This window comes from Uranotaenia lowii, chromosome 2 (genome assembly GCF_029784155.1).
Source record: "Uranotaenia lowii strain MFRU-FL chromosome 2, ASM2978415v1, whole genome shotgun sequence".
Lineage (NCBI taxonomy): Eukaryota > Metazoa > Arthropoda > Insecta > Diptera > Culicidae > Uranotaenia > Uranotaenia lowii.
In genome coordinates, this window is record NC_073692.1 from 307,099,871 (window position 1) to 307,106,127 (window position 6,257).

Sequence of the window (6,257 nt, forward strand, 5' to 3'; positions counted from 1 at the left end):
TTTGTGTTTTCATAAAGTTTGGCACACTTTTTGATTATGAACAAATTTTCCAGTATCGAAAGACTCCTCCCGGCTCATAAAGGGATATTTTTGATGAAAAGGTTTATTTATTGTATTGAAGATCACCTTTTTTTAAAGGGTAGCTCTTTCAACCTTCAAACCTTCAGGTTACGTTCAGACTTAATACAATCTAGAAGCTCAGATGCCATGAAAAATATTTCGCTTCCTAATAATGTTGAAATTTAAAAAGAAAGATTATTTTATTTTTAACGAACTTATTTTTTCCATGGAAGGGGTAGCAAAGCACACCGGGTCAGCTAGCCTATGATAAAATTAAAAATATTTAAATGTCAACAGGGCCGGATTAAGCCATCGGGGGGCCCCCGGGGCAATTTTTTTCGGGGGGCCCCTATGATTCGATTTTTACTTTTCAAATGCTACCCCAGATAATTTGAGATAATACAAAACATTGTAAACGTGTAAAAGAACTGCAGATGATTTCAGTATACTGTCTTCAAATAGCCATGTTATCTGCGTAGATGGTTTGTGGTATCTTCAAATAAAAATTGTTAATTAAATAATCACGTACGTATTGTTTATTAAATAATCACGAACCAATCCATGCATTTTTTTTTAAAATGAGTTAACCTTGTTCGATGTCTTCGATACCATCTTAACCACATGTTTGATTCCTTAGTAGCTCAAACGTATCCAGTTTAAAACTTACATTTAGCTAACTTTAATCTTTTGATTGTTTCACATGTTTGAGAATAGGTGAAGCGTGACTCATAAAAGTGACTACACCAATCGGGGGTTGATTTGCCTGGATATGGTCTAGATTTTTAGGTTGTACACTTTTGTTGAAAACGCAGGTTTCAGTGGTGGAATAGAGTTATCTTTATTCAGTTTCGTCAGTGAGGTCATTAGAATACAACTATATTAATTAGCGATAACTAATTGTCACTTTCCACTTCTTATGTTCCCTTACCGGGAAAGTACTCATTTCTTAATGAGTACTTTGATATTCTTACCCAGAATATCTGGCAACACTGTTGTGTTACCACGAATCCAATTTGAGTTGTTTGGCTTCACAGTATGATGATGTAAACATTTGTACCGTGTTTACCATCATCAGCTGTCATCATCAATCATCACCGCTATTGTTTCAATTGCGAATTGACTCAAAGCATGCGGAACCAAAACAAAATGTTTTGGTTACGCCGACAGAGCGGCATCGAAAACCGTAAGTATTATTTACTTATGATTTATCGTTGATAAAATAACTTGAACTTGAACTTTAGGTTCAGGAAAATTTAGCTTGAAGAATATTTAATTTAGTTTGTTGTTTAACATTATTTATATTGAAGATACTTCAAAAATAAAGATTTAAACTGAAATCTGAATGTATCGAAATTTCAGGAATTGAACATGATTCTGGTTTGAACCTTAAACACATTTTTCGTTCAAATGAAGCCTTCAAGTTTCCTCATTTATTTTTCAAAGCATAAAAATCATGCATCATGCTGGTTGTTCAGTCCGCAGAGCGGTCTGAAGTAAGGACGCGACGCGAAGAAAGAGAGCGGGGAGAAACAACATCAGCCAATCAGCGAGCAGCGCGCGAGGAGCCGAGATTATAAAAAGCGCGGTCCCGTCGGTCGCGCAAGTTTAGTTTATTTTCAACCGCCAACACGATAGTATACCGAGAGAGCAGCGAGAGAGAACCAGCCGGAGAGCAAAAAGCAGCCACCACCAGCTGGAAATAGCTGCTCGCATCATCGTCGTCGTGCTCGGACGGAGCCGATAGCATCGCGAGAGCGAAACGGTGTTCGCTCATCCAGAGGGTTCGAGAAATTTCGAGTGTTAATGAATGAATGTATAAATACAGTAAATAGAGAAATATGAAGTGCTAAGTGAAAGTGTTTTCTTCATGCTGCTGCTCCAGTTCCTTGCTTCCGGTTCTCTGTTGCCACACCCCAAAGGGCTCTTTTCAGAGCCGAAAGAGTTTAGTTTCTGTGGCAACCACCGATTTGTTTGGCATTCCAGGCAGCCTGTCCACCGACCTGCCTCCACTGGTTTGGCAACCACAGGGGTTGTCAAGTGAGGCCCAATCCCACAAGGGGAGCGGGCAGCCAGTGGTTGTTTTTCATGCCACCCACCGAGATACAGTCCACCCTCTCCACTGGTTGATCATCAGAAATAAACGTTTCTGGAGTCATTCCTTGATATAGTTCTGGATGTTCATTGTTTCCCATGTGACATACGGGCTAGATATTTTGCCGCACTCTCAAATTGCCTGCAACACCATCATCTTCTTGCCAAATTTTTCAGTGAAAACGACCTTCTCCGTCTCGGGGATATCCTTGGCTTTGCGTACAGTGAAGTATTGTGGCCAAAGAATGGTTTTATAGTCTTATTTAAAACTCGTTTAATCGTCCATGAATTAAGCCCAATAAGTCGCTCTTTAGCAGGCATCACGTTAGACGTCGATATCCCGACTTTTCTCGCCATGTCCCGATCGGAAGCCGATGGTTTCTGTTTGTAGGCATCCCTGACCTTTTGATCGAAAGCAGAACTTACAGGACAAGATTTTCGACCACTCCTCGTTTCATCAAATGTACATTGTTCACCATATTTTTAATAGCTGTCCGTAACGCGACGACGCTAACATCCTCTTCTTTTGCCATTTTTTTCAATTAGATTTCACTCACAGTACGCCACCTGTGTACGATACTTTTTATCTTTTCCGGAGTAAGTCCACGCATTTTGAAATTCAATCACAAACTAGATGTTATTTTGATGTTATCTAGTACAGAAATGTGTATACAAAAGGACGCAGCCTGTAGGATTCGAAAAATTCGACGAGGTCGTCGATTATGCTCTGCATATCCGGTTTGGGCGAGCAAAACAATATCGTCTGCCAGGTCAAGGTCGTTCAGTTGCTCCACTGTTGAAGGACTCCACGGCGATCATCGGTTCGGTGCGCAGTCAATCGATCCAGTCAAAATCTCATTCATTTCGATTAGAAAAAGTAGCTGTGATAAGATACATCCCTGTCTCATTCCAACAGTTACCGGGATTGGATCGGACTGGACCCCCTCGCGACCTTGCTCGAAAATGCCTCGTACTGTGCTTCGATGAGATGGACTAATTTCTCAGGGAATCCTCGTCTTCTTACAGCCGCCCAGATGTTTTCATGGTCAAATCGGTCGAATGCTTTTTTGAAATCAACGAACACCAGCAGAAGAGAGTCATGGAATTCGTTGATTTGTTCCAGTATTATTCGTAGAGTTGTGATGTGGTCCACACATGATCTTCCAGATCGGAATCCAGCTTGTTGCCGTCGGAGTGTAGCGTCGATTTTCTCCGATTGGATCCTGTTCAGGATCACTTTGCAGAGTACTTTGAGGGTTGTACAGATCAACGTTATGCCTCGACAGTTACCGCACTATGGAAGGTCTCATTTCTTCGGGACCTTTACGAGGATACCCTGCATCCAGTCGACTGGGAAAGTTTTTTGTATCCCAGATGTAAGCGAAAAGACGGTGCAACATTTGTGCTGACAGGGCAGGGTCGGCTTTTAGCGTTTCAGCAGGGATGCATTCGATTCCAAGTGCTTTGTTGGATTTGATGTCTTTGATTGCCCTTTCTATTTCAGCCAGCGAGGGCACTTAGAAGGTGAAGCCATTAACGCGACTTACTGTTGAAACTTCGAGCTGAGGGTTCTGTTGGCCATCGCTATTCGTGACTCGGAAGAGTTGTTCGAAGTGCTCAGCCCATCATTTGAGCTGATCTGATCGGTCCCCAGCTGACCTGCTCGGTCTTTTAGCGGAATTCTTGCATTAAATAGTCCTTGCACCACTAAAGCAGCGAGAAATGTCATAAAGGAATCGGATATCTCCATTGGCGGCGGCTCTTTCTCTCTCTTCGGCCAGAGAGTTTGTCCAGACTCTCTTGTCTCGTGTACAAGCTCGTTTAACTGCCTTTTCCAGGTCCGCATATCGTAAGCGGGCGGCTCCTTTGGCTGACCCGGTATATGCCTGCTCAATTTCGACTTTTGCCTTTCTCCGATCATCGACCATCCTTCAAGTTTCATCCTACATCCATTCACTTTTTCTTCCACGAACTTTACCGAGAGTACCATGGCTCGTCGTGATAAATTCTTGATTCCACACCACTGTTCTTCGACTGTTCTGTCTGTCGGCAGTTCCGAGGCTCGGGATTCCAGCTGTTCAACGTATGCCCTTTTCACCTCTGGGTTTTCCAACCGGCGGACGTCGTATCGACACACGACTTTCTCCTCGAGCCGTTAGACACGCGCAACTCTTAGTCGTATCTCGCCAAGGATGAGGAGATGGTCAGATGCAATGTCTGCGCTACGTTTGTTGCGGACATTAAGAAGGTCCCTTCTCCATTTTCGGCTAATGCAGTTGTGATCAATTTGATTTTCTGTTCGGCTATCTCGGAATACCCAAGTAACCTTTTGTGCTGGTCGATGGGGGAGAGCGATCCATTGATCACCATGTTGTTGTTGCCTCAAAATTTATCATAGAATTGATCATACAAACTGGAACAAAACTTGTTTTTCTCACTCTTCAATCAACATGTTAACTTTTTCAATTTCCAGACATGTAAATTATTTTTTAATCGCCCGAAAACAAAAAGTCATAATAATCCCCATAATCACTCAACAAACAGATGCCTGTCGTTCTCCTCCTCACAGCTTTTGGGTGTTTCTTTTCTATTCAAGTTCATCATCATCATCAAATAGCCCCCCAAATGAAAACATCACTTTTCAACTTTTCCATATTCTCAAACCTGACCTTAGCAGCTCCTAATCCCCGAAAATGCTACCTAATACCGAGCGACTTTGACTCCTCGGACTCTGCTCTAGACGCCCAGCTTAGGTAGGTACCTGAAAAAGTCCCATCTCGCTCCGGAAGCCGGACGACAACGACGACGGTGGGCATCATCCCAAAAAACCAACATCCTGTGGCAATTCATCAGAGTGTTACTAATGAGTTGTCAAGTGTGTCGCTTTTCTCGTTATTGTTCCCCTGTGGATGGAGCTTTTCTTCTGGGGGATCGTTTTTCTTTTCTTTTTTTGTCGTTCGGCCTTCCATCCAATTTTGTTCCGGGCGAAGGGCGATGAGGCGGACCGTTTGTATTAACGTTAGTTAAAGGTTCTTCCGGACCCTTCGTGGCCTGACGAGAAGGGAGGTAGGTCAAAAGGTTTGCCGCCCAAGAGGCAACGGTTGAATACACCTAAAATATGGATTTAAAAAAAATACAGTTCAATATTTCGAAAAGAATCAATAATTTATGTAACGTACTTATTTAAAATAGAAACCATTTAAAAATTTAAAAATGTTGAAACTTTTTTAATATTTCACAAAAATCAATTAGACCTTAAATTGTTAAAAACTATGCCTCACACTTTGAGTCTGGGTGTATCAAGGAAAACGCTTGGACATATTTGGGACCAAGTCATGTGCGAGATATCTATTGCCGTTCCATTTAAAATTTCATTAAAAGAACTCGGCTGCTGTCACATTCCATAAAGCCGTCAATTTTGCGAGAGCTTAGAAATGTTTGGACTGGGGAAATATGCCTTCGTAGAATCGAGGCTGAGCAGATGTCGCTTTTCGGGGACTGGCAATCGAAAAAATGTCATTCAATGCATTCTGTTGGGAAGAACCAATCGATTGACAATAAGCGAGAATCCTACTGAACGTCTCAGTTCTATTAGATGTGGTTAATGAGCATTCTCAGAAATTGACTGAAAAGTAGTAAATACTTGGTTTTAGATTTTTTTACTATTTTTTCCATTTTCTAACTGAAAATTATCTTAGGACAAAATCAGTAGAGCGGCAAAAAACACGAAAAATTATTAAAAAATCTACCAACCTAATATCTAGGTCATTTTTTAACCTCCTATGCAAAATCGCACTTGAAGACCAGATTCCATGAACCAATTCATCACAAGTGTCATTCACTGGAAAACACCTTCTCTAATTGAATGATCAATCGTGCTCGAGCCCTACGGTCATAACAATAACATCTCAAATATCGATTGAGCTCTAATTGAGTCTCTCGTTACCCGAGCAAGCAAGCTCGTTAAACGTGATACAATTGTTTATGAATTGTGGTGCAAACATCAACGACCATAACAGTGATCTTCTGTTTTCCCCATTCTCTTTCTCATTTTCAGATTCGTGCGGGAAGCTACCGGATTCAACGTGGACATGCGAATCGGCATC

At 41.7% G+C, this 6,257-nt stretch overlaps 1 protein-coding gene across 3 annotated transcripts in view; it reads right to left on the bottom strand.

Annotated features, from left to right (window-relative positions):
• LOC129748880 (adenylate cyclase type 2) overlaps positions 1-6,257 on the bottom strand; it is a 289,164-nt gene that overhangs the window by 40,913 nt on the left and 241,994 nt on the right. The gene's annotated exons all lie outside the window — the stretch shown is intronic.